At 38.0% G+C, this 16901-nt stretch overlaps 1 protein-coding gene and 1 pseudogene across 6 annotated transcripts in view; one reads left to right on the top strand and one right to left on the bottom strand.

Moving 5' to 3' along the window:
- PRLR (prolactin receptor) overlaps positions 1-16901 on the top strand; it is a 161281-nt gene that overhangs the window by 17137 nt on the left and 127243 nt on the right. The window lies entirely within an intron of this gene.
- On the bottom strand, positions 14685-15790 carry LOC118545278 (TIMELESS-interacting protein pseudogene; annotated as a pseudogene).

Here is a 16901-nt window from a genome sequence, read left to right as displayed (position 1 = left end):
AAAGACTATAAATTTGCCTTCTTTTTGGGTAAAACACTGCTAATATGTTTGGTGTGCAGGAAAGTGCAGTATTTTGATCTGAACATCAGAAGCCCTAATCTTAATTCCAACCGACCTTACGACATCGTTTCAAACTTTTGAGTTTCATTTCCCAGTAATTCCATGATTCTTTGTTGATGGGGAGCCCCAAATTGGAAAGCATCAAAACCAGCTAAATACAATCAGAAGCCTGTTTTCTCATCATCTCCCTAAAATTCGGGAAGCATCCTTAACTTGATTACCAAACCTCCGAAGATATGATGATCAAATGATGGGTAAATATGCATTTTTTTAGGCTTTTCATATGATTATCAGAATTGCTGCCCTAGCCAAAATCCTGCACCAACCAAGGGGTGTTCATCTAGAAGAATGTATTTCATCCTGCTTAATGTGGACCTCAAATATGAATAATATTTGCATGTTCCTAATATGTCTTAGCCTGGAATCGGCAGACTTCTTTTGTAAAGAACCAGATAATAAAATATTTTAGGACTTTCGAGCCACACGGCTTTTGTCACAATTATTCAACTCTGCCCTTGTCAGACAAAAGCAGCCATATAGGCAATGCATAAATGAATGGTGTGGCCGTTTTCTTTTTTCTTCTTTTTTTTAAAGATTTTTTTATTTATTTGACAGAGAGAGAGAGAGCACAAACAGGGAGAGTGGCAGGCAGAGGGAGAGGGAGAATCAGGCTCCCCGCTGAGCAGAGAGCCTGATGTGGGGCTCGACCCCAGGACCCTGGGATCATGACCTGGGCCGAAGGCAGACATTTAACCGACTGAGCCCCCCAGGCACCCCTGGAGTGGCCATTTTCCAACAAAACTTCATTATCAAAAATAACCAAGGGATCGGATTTGGCCCATGAGCTTTATTTTGCTGACCCCTGTTCTGGACTGTCTTAATACCTCAGTGTCCATCTGCTGTCATAACACACATTTAATTTATACTAAATTTGTTTAACCTATGAATATTTTAGTTAATGTTATATAATACATTATGAAACTGTTGTCACACCGTATGTGACTGTATCTAAATTTTTGTTTGATCTATTAATATTTAGATAATATTGCATCATGAATATATTGTCATATCATATGTGAATTTTTTAAAATCTTTGTTTATTCTATCAATATTTGTAGTCAATAACAAACACGACTTGAGGTAACAAGTCTCTTAACTGTCTAATGGATAATGTAGTAAGTCCTCTCCCCTTTCCTTAACTCTTTCTGTTGCAAAGAGATTTTACATAATTACAGTATTGGGAATAAGTCTATTTACCCTATCCCTAACTCTCTTGATATTAACCATATCCTGTGATAGCTTTTATCTTTGCAGACTGAATTGCTGTAATCTTCATGATTTGTCCTTCAATGACCCCCTCTCCCTCATCTTCCTCATCACTATACGCCTCCATCACTGAGTCGCTTCGGGCTTTGTGGGTCCTTGTAGTGTAGTGACCAAACCAGAACAGAGTATTCCAGCTTGGTCACATCATCTCTTCCTAAAGCTGCCCAGTTGTACCTTTTGACTGCAGCAAGCAGTAAACAAAGTAAAAAAAAAAAAAAAAAAAAGTGAAAGTAGGGAAGAAATTGAGAAAGCCCAGAGGATTTTTGGAAAAGCACAATGGACCACATGAAAAAGAAACATTGACTCTTGCAAAACACTCTGAACTGGCTACTAACGCATTGCATAATTCCTTTAAATCTTAGTTGTGGACCACAGTTAAGCTTTCTGGAGGGTTGAAAGCGTGAGAACAAAACTAACATCCTGCTTTGTGTGGGAATGATCCTGTAAAAATTTAAAGTGAAGAGCTCTGGTAGGAGTTTGTCTGTGATGGAAACCAACCACGCAGAGTTTACGTAAATCACACTTCTGTGAGGGGAGAGAATTGGGGACATAATTTAGCACAGTGGGCTAAACAGCTCTGGAATGGGCTCTGCTGCCCCAAAGGATTACACTACTAATCTGGGAAGATCCACCTTTGCATTGAATTCTCTCCTCTGCCCTCCTGACCCAGGGGGGAAAGTTAACCTGATTAATGAGAGCAGTTACAGAGGGACTGTGTCGTCATTAAAAGTCCTGTGCAGGGGCATCTGAGTGGCTCAGCTGGTTAAGCTTCTGACTCTTGATTTCAGTTCAGGTCATGATTTCAGGGTCGTGAGGTCGAGCCCCACATCGGGGGAGAGGGGGGGAGTTCTGTGCAAAAGTTCAAATTAAAATTTATCATAATCATCATTGGGAGCAACTCTGCAAAATTCATGATACGAACATATCAAACCCACTTTGACACTATGCCAAGTGCTGGGGAAATAATAGTGGGCAGAATGATCTCTTCCCATGTAGAGCTTATAGTATAATGAGGAAACAGAGCCAAATTCAAGTATGTTTGTAAGTATGGTAAGGACAACAAAGGGGATGTACATTGTTTACTAAAACAGTAACCGTGAGAAAGTAATGATTGACCTAAGATCAAAATGGGAAGGAAGAGTTTCCTCAACAAAAGGAAGAGCACAGGCCAAGCCACCAACGTAGGAGAGCATGCCAAATGTGGGGGAATAGGAGAAACTCAGAGAAACAAAATATAAGAAAAAGCTGGAGAATGAGAGAGGCCAGGCCACATAGGATCTCAGGAAGCAACAGGGAGCCTTTGGGGAGTTTGAAGATGAGGGATAGCATGTCCTGTTGGTATTTTTAAAAGGAAATATCAAACCATTCAATTAGGGAAGAAATAGCTTAAAGTCAATGTTTCATCTTCTTTTTAAAAAAGTCAAAATGAAACAATCTAGAGAGAAAAAAAAAACCCACTCAGGCTACTCTGTGGAGAATATTGTCAGAAGCAAGAGTGAATGCCTATGCACTTAGTATGATTTTTAAATTATAGCCTGGAAGGTGGCCCAAGCCTCTGTACCATCACACAGTTAAGACGTTCCTTTGGGAAATGCTTGAAAATGAATGTTTGATTGACACCCTCCATGACTTTTAATACTTGGGATCTCAGGCACATACTTTATATGAAGGATGACAAAGAGATTTAATTACCCTCTGTTTAGGAACTCACCAGCCCTGATTTTCACTAGTGTCTACCTGGTATTTCCATCTCCATAAATTAGTTCCAGCAATAAGCCAAGTCTGGTCAGTTCTGAACTGTGGGTCTTAAGTACCTTATTGGTCTTTGAGGGCTTGGTTTTTTTATTTGCCTATCTCTTGACTTTGCCCCAAGAGAAGAACTGCGCAAAAGTTCAAATTAAAATTTATCATAATCATCGTTGGGAGTAACTCTGCAAAATTCATGATACAAATATATCAAACCACTTAGACGCTATGCCAAGTGCTGGGGAAATAATAGTGAGCAGAATGGTCTCTTCCCATGTAGAGCTTATAGTATAATGAGGAAACAGATGCCAATCAAATTTGCCCCACGAGAAGTACTGTTTTAAGATCAATGGAGTCTAAGAAAGTTTGATTTTATTTGGTACTTTAAGGAAATAAAAGAAAGTAATTTTGCATAAGAGTATAAATGTTTGCAGTTCAGCATATTGTAGAGGAGGTGAGGAGTCAGTGAATGGTTAGAAAAATGGATTTTTATGTAGACTTAAAATTTTAATTACTTTTGTCTGGCATTATAGAATGGAATAAAGAAAATTGATATCACCCATATTCCACCACCTAGAAAAAAATTACTGTTTACATATGGTAAATTTTTTCCTCTCTCATTTCTAAAAAAAAAAAATTAGAAATGTATTATATATTCATTTTTCAAAACCTCTTTTTAAAACTTAATGTTACATGATAATCAGTTATATGTGTTTCTGAAAACATGTTTTTGAAGCTGTCCTAACATTCCATGATAGGAATGTACTGATTTTGCCAATTTGATAAGTCTAAAATAATATTAATTTTCATTTCTTTGATTACCAGGCATAATTATTTTTTCATACATTTACCACCCTTCATATGTCTTCTTTTATGAATTACCTATTATGTCCATTATCAAGATTTCTACTTGTTTCTCAGTATTGTCTTAATTTTTAAAAAATGAACTCTTTATATTTTAAGGATATTAATCTCTTTCCTATAATATTTACTATACATTTTTTTACCCAATTTGGTCTTTGTCTTTTAATTCTGTGAAAGTATATTTGGTAAACACACTTACAGATTTTTATGGCTTGAAGGCTCTCCGTGTTTTCCTTTGTGATTCCTTTGTAGCTGTTTATTCAACGATGCTCAGTGAGTGTTATGTATCAGGCGGGAAGCAACATACTGGGAGTAAAACAGAACAAGACAGGGATGGCTTTGCCTTCTCAGAGCTTATAGTTTAATGAGAAAGACAGACAAAGGCCAGGCCAGTGTAATATGGCACATTGTGAGCTCTCTGAGAGGAAGTACAGGGAGGCATGAGACACCTAATCTGGACGTGGAGTTAAGAGAAGGCTTCTGGAAGGAAGCAACTTTCTGACTGAGAATGAAGAGACAGGGTGATGTCAGTTAGGGCAGAGAAAAACAGTATGTGCGAAGGTTCATGTTCAGTGACCTAAATGCTAAATGTCCCCTGTGTATACAACATGGAGTGTGTATGTGCCACGGGCGGAGGGCAGTGATGGTGGAGGGTGTGAGCAGGAGACCACTGGGGAGGCTGCAGTTTGCCATAGTTCAGGGAAGACAGGATGATGATGGGCAAGAAAGGTTCTACATCACTCACCCCTTTTCCCTGGATAAACAAAGCTTTGGTTATATATTCAGATCTTAGGTATATCATATTGTCCACTGCAGAATAATTTATTTAGTTTTATTGTCATATGTCAGTCAGTTTGGGGGCCAGCACCATACTGGTTTTGAGTTTTATGAAACATTTAAACTAGTAGGGCATGTATCCTCTCATCACTTTTCACTTTCAAAATTAATTTATCTACTCTTGTGAGTGTGTTCTGGGTAAACTCTAAAATGAGTTTGAAAACTTAGAAAAGCATATGTATATATGTGTGTGTGTATGTGTGTATGTGTGTGTATGCATGTGTATACACACACACAATCTCCCATTGGTAACTGGATAATGCGTTAAGCCTATAGATCAGTTACAAAAGAACTGACAATCTTTTTAATAGAGTCAGCCCATCAAGAGGCATTGAACATCTACCCAGTACTTGAATTTTCTTTTACATTTCTTGTTAAAATGTTATAGTTTTACTCAAATAGGTTATTCTTTTTTGTTAGGGTTATTCTTATGTATCTTATAATTTTAGTTTTTTTCTTATGAATGGATCTTTTTTCCCATATCTTCTCTCTGATGTTGCTGGACTATAGGAAAAATACTAATGTTACATATATTTTCTTTTTATCTAACTATTTAACTCTTAATTGATTATAGGAATTTTTAGTTGATTATAAGAGTTTGTAATCATGGTGTCTATTAATGGTAATTTTCCTCCTTCCAATAGTTGCATCCAATTTTTATTTGATGTCTTCCAGCATTGATTACAACTTCTCTTAAATAGTAATGATAATAGTGAACATCCTTAGAATCAATTTTAAGAAGAATGCCTGTTATTTAACATTTTTTTAAAGTATGTTCTATGAGAGCTAATAAAACAAGCATGGGAAATGCTACAAATGAAATCCTCTCTCCCAAGGATTAATAATTCATATTCATAAATTAATGGTGTGATATCTGCAATAAAGAAACTAGCTGAAAACTGAGTTGAACCCAACATTTCTTAAAATGTATTTAACCACAGAAGTCTTTTTCTCTCATTTGGAAATTTACACCAATGATAACAGTCAACATTATATTCACTTGCTCTTACTTTTTTCAATTTTTTTGTTCAGCCTTGTCTTTTTTTTTTTTTTAAATCTATTGCCACATGGACTATGGTTTGGTTTTGCTTTTATTTTTTCCCATAATTTAGAAGACAGTCATCCTCTTTTTATTCTACAAGTGATTGCACTTAAAGTTTTCCAAAACACTTGTACCTGTATTTTATACTTACTAAAGTCATAGACATGACCATCTATCTTTATAATCAAGTTCAGAATGAAATGATATGCTTGAATAGCCCTATTAAAGATGAGACATTTAATCCATTTTACTTCCTTTCAACCATTTCCTCAGTATTTGTAAGAATAATTTAACATTTTTTATTCAGGTTACTGTCAGTTACACATTTTATATTATTTTCCTTCTCTTTCAATAGATAAAATTTTTTTATCTGTTCAGCAATGTAATCATATTTACAATACGTTCTTGGATAGTTATATGGTTATCTGGTTTCTGTGTACGTAGTTATTGGCCATTTACACTATAAATTTCTTATTTTTGACTCATTTTAATTAATCTCTTGGGCAGCTAAAGGGTATCTTTAAGAGTTATTGTAAGTAAAGTAAGGAGATCATATTTTTTTGAATCCTTTGATCTACTTGAAAAAAACTTCTGTTGTCTTTCAACATAAAGAATGATTTTGCTGTGTATAAAATTCTTGTCTCACCATCTTTCTTGCCTTTTGCACTTAGTCATGTGGTGGAAAAATCTGAGATGATTCATATTTTTGTTTTTTAGTAATCTTTTTTTTTTCCTGGACTTACAGGTTTTACTTTCCAATTCAAATATTTTGTCCTAATGCATCTAGGTGTGAAGTTTTTTTCTGATTTTCATAGCACTTGCTGAATCATGTCAATTTTCAGAGTCAGACCCTCCATTAGTACTGTGAAGTTTTCCATTTTCAAAGCTTCTTTTGTGATTTTGAATATTTCTTCAGTTACATTTCATTTATTCTCTTTTTAAGAATACATTCTTAAAATTTGAATGCTTTTTTATAGAGGTGTAACTTACATCCAATGAAATACAAAGACCCTAAGTGTACAGTTTGATCAGTTTTGCCAAACTCATATATCTGAGTAACCCACATCCCTACCAAGATAGCGAACATTCCCTTCACAGAATTTCCTCATACCCCTTCCCGGGTAATCCCAATCCCAGAAGCAACCACTGATCTGATTTCTATCACTTTAGATTTGTTTTGCTTGTTCTGAATATAATATAAATGGAATTATACGATAATATTATGTATGAGACTTCTTGCATGAATTTTTTAGATTTTTTGAGATTTTTAAACATTTTTTTTATTCAGGTTACTGTCAGTTACATATTTTATATTCTTTTACTTCTCTTTTGTGAATTATTTTATCTGTTCAGCAATGTAATCATATTTACAATGCATTCTTGGATAGTTATATGGTTATCTGTTTCTGTGTACGTAGTTATTGGCCTCTTGGTAGGCGTATAGCACTATCTCATTGTGATCACCGGTCTCTTTTTCATGAGTATAAATTAGCCCTAATTTGATTGTGTGCTCCCCTTCATGTACCTGGCATCTCATCTCATTGCTTCCTTTTAAGGAGTACAATGTAGGGCTTCTGTATTTTAAGGAGTGTCTGATTCTGTGTCCTGTAGTGTCAGTCTTACCTCTTACTGCCTTCAGTGGACATGCTAATACGATTCTTAATACTGTTCATTTTTTGGTTTCCCTACCATCCTCCTTGTCTTCCCCAGCCTTTTATCTCATAACAGCTACCTGTCCACTTTCACGGTATCTTTTTTCTACATCAACTGAGAATGAGAAACGGCTTTCTAAAATTGTCTTTGGGGGGCGCCTGGGTGGCTCAGTCGTTAAGCGTCTGCCTTCAGCTCGGGTCATGATCCCAGGGTCCTGGGATCGAGCCCCACGTCGGGCTCCCTGCTCTGTGGGAAGCCTGCTTCTCCCTCTCACTCTCCCCCTGCTTGTGTTCCCTCTCTCGCTGTGTCTCTGTCAAATAAATAAATAAAATCTTAAAAAAAAAAAATTTAAAATTGTCTTTGGGAGAGTTTCAGTTTCCTTGTTGTATACTTTACCCACTGTCTGTGCTATTTGTTTTTCATGCTTACTCATCCAGGAATGAAACTGAATCCACTTAGACCCAATATTTGTGAACACATGGCATGTGCAGTGTGTTCTGGGACCTGCTCAATATGTACCAGGCTATAAGATTTCTGGTTCACAGCTGGAGGGCAGAATGACATGTCCTAGTTCATTATCAGCATCTAATAGGAATGCTGCTGGTGTAGCTTTGTGTACTGAGATAAGATCTTCTCTTCCCCCGCCGCCTATTCTCCTACGCTCAAAACAGGAACCACAAAAATTTGTCCTCTTTGAGATGCCTTCCTTCCAGGACGCTTCCTCCCTCCCCCCTGTACTTGTTGGGTGTATGTTCCAGGATTTTTACTTGTTGGATATATGTTCCAGGATCCGGTGTGCCACTCCCTGTTCTTGTAAGATCCCAATTCACTGTTTTCTAAAGGTTGAGATTTTTCTATGAGTATAGAAGGGATGCTCTGCTGGGTTCAAGGTGGTTGCATTCAGCAGAATGGTAGCTGAACAGTTTTCAGGAAGGGACTGAACTATCTGCCTATCTTCTGTGAAGCCAAAGGTTTGGTTTGGTTTTCAGCAATAAATCCGATGTTTGTTAGTAACTGGGATTCACCTTCCAGTGCCGTGGGTCATGTTAGTCCTGACATTTCCCCCCGAGTTTCTGACTACAGACTGGCCGTAGGTCTTGGGGTTTTTTTATATTGTCCAGACCTTTTCTTCTCTTCCTTTCTCCTCCCCATGTCTTTATAAGTAGTCAAAAATAGGTACTCCTTTCCAGAAATCTAATAAATGTCCTCTTAAGTCCTTTTAAGTTTTAAGAGTGTTTATCATTCTGCACATTTCCCCCATGAATCTTGGCTAACTTCCTCATTTAATCAAGTCCAAGTTTGTGTGAACAACTATCATGTTTCTCTGTTTTACATGATGAACTCTCTATCATTCTTTAGCATTTTGAAGTGCTATCTCAACAAAAAAAAAAAACCTTTTACAGATGACCAAATATCCTGGGGAAGAACGGTGGCAGTATGTCTCCAAAGATGTGGCATTATCATCTCTGAGTGGCATCTGAATCCAAGACAACAAATGCTTACTGAGGTCCTATGATGTCTCAGGAACTGTACTAGAAAGTAGATATATAGAGTTACATAAGACATGATCTCTTGCATTGGGGAATTCAAGGTCTTCTTCTTACCTCTACCATTGTCATGTGCAGGACTGGTGAGTCTAGCCTTTGGAATTTGGAAGTCACCCACATTGTTTAAAAGTCTTTTGACTTTTACTAGGCTGATACTGAACTAAGTGATACTGATACTAGCTGATACTGAACTAGAACCCCTGGGTGGCTCAGTCGGTTAAGCATCTGCCTTCAGCTCAGGTCATGATCCCAGGGTCCTGGGATCGAGTCCTGTGTCAGGCTCCTTGCTCAGCTGGGAGCCTGCTTCTCCCTCTCCCTCTGCCTGCTGGTCCCCCAGCTTGTGCGCTCTCCTTCTCTCTGACAAATAAATAAAGTCTTTTAAAAATAATAATAATAATAAAATCTAAAAATAAAAATAAAAATCTTTTCACTCTCATACAAATATGTATTTTTTCCCTTAGGAGTATGTTCTTTATGTCTCTCAGGAAAGTTTTTGACTCTGGAATTATATTTCATTGTTCTCTGGGGGTAATAAGATCAGTGAGGTGAAAGTTTTGAAGAATAATACTAAATAGCACAGAAACTCAGACTGAGGCTTCAGTACAGCTCTCAAGGCATCCTATAGGAACCTTCTGCTGCGTACGATGAAAATCACAAACCCTGCTCCCTCAGGAAAGAGGCCTATCCTAGCCATAAGATTCAAAGCATAGCTATTAAATATTTCATCATCATATGTAAGTATGTGTTATACACAGGATTCTTTTCTAATCCAGAAGTGAGACAACAAAGTTAAATTATAGTCTTCTCTTGAGAGAAAAGTTTCACACAATTAGCCTTTGAAATGTATTCCCTAAAGTACCATGAAAACATTGTCCCATAAAATACTGTTTCTAAGAAACACATATGTCCCTGCCCTTGATTTTTCTTATCACCACCAATAAAAATAAGAGCTGGGTTGTTCTCTTCATGAACCTCAAAAAAAAAAAAAAAAAGAAGAAGAAGAAGAAAATCAGTCTTGACTTTCTCAATCTTGATTGTAACCCCAAGGTTACCAAACAAAGATAAGGATTCAAGGAGAAAAAGATCAACTACCTGCTCAAAATATTTAGCATAGCAATTCTGAGCTTTTGATAAAGACTCAAAATTCCCATGTTTGTCCACTAGATGAAAAAAAGGAGTTTTGTTATTAGGAAACCATATTCAAGAGGTAAGGTAGCCCCTCTAACACATTTCCTGCTCCATTATGAATTATTGGTCTCTTTACCCAGATGTTTGACAAGTTCTTAGCAAAGCTGAGCCCCATCAGATCTGTACTAATTGCCACTGAACCATCACTTAGTAGATTTCTGCTCCCTTTGATGCCATGAGTGGTAGACAATACTTCAGACCACAAATGGGCAGAACATGTTGAATCCAAAGTTTTGGGATGACATGATGCTGTCTGCCCCCTTGTAATGATTTCAGATACAATGGAATGACCCTGGCCATGGTAGGAACTCAAGAAATCTTGGTTCATCTTTTATTTTCTTCCATCCGATGGGTCTTGTTAGTTACACACTCAGCAGAATGTCCTGCTGGGCACAGCATCTCCTGCGGCCACTGTCCCCTCTGGCAGAACCACATGGTAGAGAGCTAAAGGATTTTTTTTTTAACTATATTTTGCCAGGAGCCCAACTTCTATAGCACTAGACTCCATTCAGTTTTCTACCGCCTGTAGAAAAGGAGAGCCCAGTCTTTCTGAAAGGCTTGTCCTCAAACAAGGGAGCATTGGAGGCAACATGTCAACAAGGTAGCCTGGTAATTGGTGCTCCTTCCAAAGCCAGAGGAAAGATGTGTGGTTGGCTCAGATCGTCTTCCCTCCCACCTAGGGAGCAAAATCTACCAAGGACACAGCTGACACCAAGACACCAGCAGGGATTTATAACATGTTTAAGAACGAGGCCAGAAATAGGGCCATTATACAACGTCCCCTATTTGATTGCATTAAAGGAGGAATTTCCACTGACATTTTCAGAGACACATAAAATAATTGCCAGCCCTCACAGGAGAATAGGAATGACCTAAGGCTATATTGCATTCATGTCATGTCTTTAGTTAATATGTCTTGTATTATTAGTTTACTTTCAAACAGATGCCCTGACGTATTTTTCTAAAGTGGAAACAAGTCATATTATGATCATCGTTCTTAAGAGAATTACCTAAAATGTATTCATTTAATCTCTCAATCGTTTTCCAACTGCTGTTGCTTGCACATTATGTGCTGGATATGATGTAAGGCACCAATATAAAAAGGGGACCATTGTCTACCCTCAAGAAACACACAAGTCTGGTGCAGGTGTGATAGAGTCATGGATGGGGTTTAGGGCAGTTATTGAACAAGCAGGAGAGGAGAGTAAGGAGGAGATTCTATAGAGAAAATAGCACACAGAAACTTACAGTGAGTCACATGTTCCTGAGATTTGGAGCAGTTGCAAGTAGCCTGATGGGCAGAACACACAAGGAAGAAGTAGGAAAGGACAGCAAGTGTAGCTGAGAAAAGTAGGTTGGGTCAGACTGTAAAGAGCTGAATACTGTGCTAAGTGCTATCTTCTGTGATTCATGGGAGTCACAGTTAGTAGAAGACGAAGTCAGATCTCTTGATTCATAGGCATGGTTTTCTCTTTGGGATTACACTCATCCCTCCAAATGCAAATGACCACCACACTGGATTTGACTGAAGATCACTGAGTGCAAATACATAAATTGCCTATCAGAAGCAATCGGTGAATTTTCTTATTATTATCTCCATCTAACAAATGAGGAAAGTAAAGTATAAAGAGTTAAGTAACTCTTCCAGAGTCACACAACGAGTTAGGTGATCCCAGCCAATCTGGCTTCAGAGTCTCTAGTCTTAACTACACCACATATCCCCCTTTGATCTAGAGATCTTTATGCATTTGTGGGTTCTACGGATGTGAACGTTGGCAAGTAAAGGCTCCCTTCCAGAATAGATCTGATAACTGGCTATGTTTGAAATGGAAAGGATGAATGGTCTATAACAGGTCTTGGGATGAAGGAATGAAAGATGCTCCCTACTCATGTCTCCAGATATCTTTTTCTTTACCCTTTCCTGGCTCTTTGAAACCAGGCATCTGGGACTGGACAGCCTCATCCTATTAAGAGCAGTGAAGTACTAGAAGGATGCTATTCTGAGAAGCTACAAATACTGCAATTGTATTCACCACCCAAGACTTTGAAAGTTGAAGCCTGCAAATCTGAGAGATGGATTTTGCGCCTGATTAGTATTGGTTGTTTGGTTTTGTTTAAATATTCATGGAGATTTGGTGATAGACATTGGGAAGGGTATGTGCTATGGTGAGCGCTGTGAATTGTGTAAGACTGTTGAATCACAGACCTGTACCTCTGAAACAAATAATACATTATATGTTTAAAAAAAAAAGAAGAAGAAGAAGGTAGCAGGAAGGGAAAAATGAAGGGGGCGAAATCGGAGGGGGAGACGAACCATGAGAGACTATGGACTCTCAGAAACAAACTGAAAGTTCTAGAGGGGAAGGGGGTGGGGGGATGGGTTAGCCTGGTGATGGGTATTAAAGAGGGCACGTACTGAATGGAGCACTGGGTGTTATACGCAAACAATGAATCATGGAACACTACATCAAAAACTAATGATGTAATGTATGGTGATTAACATAACATAATAAAATTTTTTAAAAAAGACATTCAAAAAAATATTCATGGAGAGAATGGCAAAGAAATTGGAATGTAAGTTGAAGTTAAAGCGGGACAGACAGGCCCTTCAAGTGTTTCTCTTTATGCAATGATATTAATAACATCCAAACAGGCCTTAAGGCTGTCTTCTTACTTTGTACTTACCAAAGGAGAGTAAGATACCATTTTCCTTGGAAGCTTGAATGTTAAATATACTCCACAATATGATTCAAATATCATGGTTTTAGAAGTCACCTACTGTGTTTTGAATATCTGTAGCCTTCAATACCTTATTAGGAGTCAATATTTGCTGGAAGTTTAACATCAAAGATCCATTATGTGGGAAGAGGCAGAGTTACTCTGAAACATAGAACCAGTACAGTGGACACTGTTACAGCAGGACATATCTAACAACATAAAGAAAAGCTTTCCATTAACTAGTATGGAACTTCCTTGACTTACAGTGGGGTCAGTTGAAAATATTGTAAGTTGAAAATGCATTTAGGACACCTCACTTACCGAACATTATAACTTAGGTTAGTCTACCTTAAACGTGCTCAGAACACTTCCATGAGCTTCCAGTTGGTCCAAATCATCTAACACAAAGCCTATTTTATAATAAAGTGTTGACTGTCTCCTGTAGTTTATTGGATACTGTACTGAAAGGGAAAATGGACAGAAGGTTGTAAGGGTACTAGTTATTCACTCTCGTAATGGCTCTTTGCCCCTGCTCAGCATCACCAGAAAGGCTCTAACCACATATCCCTAGCCCAGGAAAAGATCAAAATTCAAGGTACAATTTCTACTAAATATGCATTGCTTTAGTACCACCTTAAATTGGGAAAATCGTAAGTCAAACCATGGTTAAGTTGGAGACCATCTGCACTGTGATACACTGCAACTACAAGGCGAAGTAGTGATCTCCATTTCCCCAGACGTGTTTGAGCAGAGATTGAGTAACTGTTGGAGAGTGGTGCTAAGGTGGAATAAGAGCATGATGTCTGAGGCTGAGCTAGAACGGCCTCCGAAGGTTCCTCCAGCTCTCAAGTGTTATGAAATAATTTGCAAGCACTGGCCTGCACAAAGACCTTAGTATTCCATTTTATCATACTCACCCCATTCCATATGGAAAAGGATATTCAGTCCACTTTTTGGAAGTCGTTGTCATCTTCATGTTCATTTTTATATCTCTGAAATTTTAATATATGTTGAGCATATAGATATTATATATCTATGTGTTATATTATATATTTATATATTATATACCTATATATTGATATATAGATCTGCGTATCTGTGTGTATATGCATATGGCAAATACGTTTAACAACATTTCATTAATCCTCTGACCATATTTGCAAGGTAGAACATGAGAGGTATTTCTGTGATTATAGTATAGATGAAAAAACAGGGGCCCAGGATCTTCCCACATTCTCCTGCCTCTGATGGTTGTTTGGTAATGGCCCTTTGAATAGAGTCCTTTATTTTATGTGTGGATTTTTTGTTCGGTTTTAATTACAACAAAAACTACTTAAAGGGAGAGGCCATAGGAAATCTGGATAACTTTCTTTTTTTTTTTTTTTAGTTTATAAGATTTTTATTTCTTTTTAAAAAAATGGTCATTAATATTCATTATATATTTACGTCTCAAGACCCCCAACTTAGTGAAAACAAGACATTCAGTAGCACACTAGCAGCAGAAGGTGCTTGTAACTACTAATCATTTTTATAAAGTTCTATCTATATAAAAATAAACACTAAAGAGAATAAATAGGCTCAACTAAAGTTAATAAGAAACTGAGGAAAGTAAAGTATAAAGAGTTAAGTAACTCTTCCACTTACTGTGCTAAGTGCTATCTTCTGTGATTCATGGGAGTCAGGGAGAGGATTTTCACTCCAAGCAGACAAAATACATACAAATCTAAAACTTAGAGGATAGCAGGTTAATGGATTTTCTCTTAGTTGAAGCCTATCCAACCTCAGTAACATTTCTGGATAAAGCATAAAGTTGCTACTGTACATTTTAAAAAGATTGGTCCAGTTGTGTGTTCTCTATTTTTTTTTAAAGACTTTATTTATTTATTTGACAGCCTGCTTCTCCCCTTCCCACTCCCCCTGCTTGTGTGTTCTCTATTTTTAATTGCTCCTCCTCATTTACAGCATTGGCAGCAGCAGCATTATGTGGATGGTCTAGAATGTCTTTGTTAAATCCATCTAATGACTCCTCCTCTTGATCCTCACCTGTATTAACCTCTTCAGTGGTCTGTGCCCTGGGTGTATTTATTAACAAGTCATTTCCGAGGGACTGACTATTACTCAGTAGCTTTGCCTGCCTTCTTTCCAAGGCCAGTTGTTTATTTCTCTCAATTCTCTGTTGTTGTTCTTCTGTTAGGCTTCTACCTGACTCAGAAGCAAAATACTCACTTTCCAATGAGTTTGTCAAAAAGGGATCTGATTGGGTAGCAGTTACATTGTGGCCATGATTTTCTCCTTCTTCATCATTATTGCTAATAAAATCTTCATGTAAAATAGGCAGGTCAAGTCGAATTCGTTTTAAACAGGTCTGAACTTCCTTTTCACTTCCTAGGTATTCAACTCTGTCAATAAAATCCTCGAATTGCAGTTTAGGGAATAGTCTATGTGCCCAATGCTCCATGTGTCTGATTAGCGTTTTCAAGTCTTCAGCCTCATGACCTTTACCTTTGAATTTTGCCTTATCAAACACATGCCTTAATGCTGGAAGCCCTCTCTCTGAAATTAATCTCTGAGCATCCAGCTTGGGTATATTCCGTTTAACTCTTCTCTTTGGAGGTATAGGAACAGGTGCTCCTCTCCCTGGCTCTTCATCAGGTTCAGTTCCTTCACCATTTTCTCTCTATGGAGAGGCTGGAGGTGGAAAAGGAGGAAAAGTTTCATCTTCTACATGGTCATAATCTGGTAGGTGAATCAAGCCATTCTCCTGTGGCTCCAGCATCTTTTCCTCTCGGGTGCACTTCTGCGGCCACAGCGCTGGATAACTTTCTATGGAGAGATTTTATCTTTTGTTTTGTTACCCTGGAACGCATCGTTCTTGGCCTAAGATTTCCCCTCCTCACACATAGTTAATATTTAAGAAGCACATGTTAAATTGAGTTGCCATGTCAGCACTTTCCCAATCTCAGGTCAGAGCAAAAGGAGTCTATGCACAACTTACATCTGATGAGGCAGCTACAAGTCAAAGCATCCTGACAACAGGGCAAATTTCAAGTAATGTGATGCTCCTAGGATTAACATAGAAATAGCAAGATAAATGTGTATGGGTGACTAAACAAGACTTCCCTCCATAAATCAGCTCCTGTCTGAGTTAAATGATAAATTTCTCAGAAGCATTTGTAGAATTGAACCCAGCTTTGGTTGCCTTAGGGAGGCTGTGTAAAGCAGAGATAACTGCTAGATTAAAAGGAGAATTGATTTGTTCTTGTTGTGATGTTGAGAGGCAGGGGTGATGGTTTGGGTAGACCCTGCTGGAGAGCCCAAAAAAAGATTCAGAGTCCTCTACTTGGAAATAAGGAGTCAACCTTTTTCTTTTGTTTTTTAAGATTTATTTTATTTTAGAGAGAGAAGGGGGAAAAGCAGAGGGAGAGAATCTTCAAACAGACTCCCTTGCAGAGCCTGACACGACGGGCTCAATTCCACGACCCATGAGATCATGACCTGAGCTGAAACCAAGAGTCAGATGCTCAACTGACTGAGCCACCCAGGCACCCCTGAACCCCTTTCCGCTTTGGCTTTGTGTAAGGAATCTCACTCAAGGATCAACTACATATTTCTATAAGGTCATGGTTTTGCAAGACACTGGGCCATGTTTTCCCAAGTCAAATGTTTCACTAAGAACTGAGTGTCTTCCTAGAACTGCTAACGTTTCTGAGGCATCTTGGTAGACACTAAATCAAATAAGCCCACTCCCCAGGGCTTGTCTGTGTTCCCAGCCAACACATGCTGTTATTCTCTCTAAAGATTCATTTGCAGTACTCATTAGTCATTCTCCAAGCTTTTAACTTGGGCAAGCACAGATGAGTGTCAGATGCTTTTCTTTTTCTCTGTTGGGATGCCCTCAAAAAGCTGACCTGTGCCAACTA

The sequence above is a fragment of the Halichoerus grypus genome, chromosome 2 (genome assembly GCF_964656455.1).
Source record: "Halichoerus grypus chromosome 2, mHalGry1.hap1.1, whole genome shotgun sequence".
Lineage (NCBI taxonomy): Eukaryota > Metazoa > Chordata > Mammalia > Carnivora > Phocidae > Halichoerus > Halichoerus grypus.
Note: the sequence above shows the minus strand (reverse complement) of the source record. Positions and strands in the feature narration are given on the sequence as shown.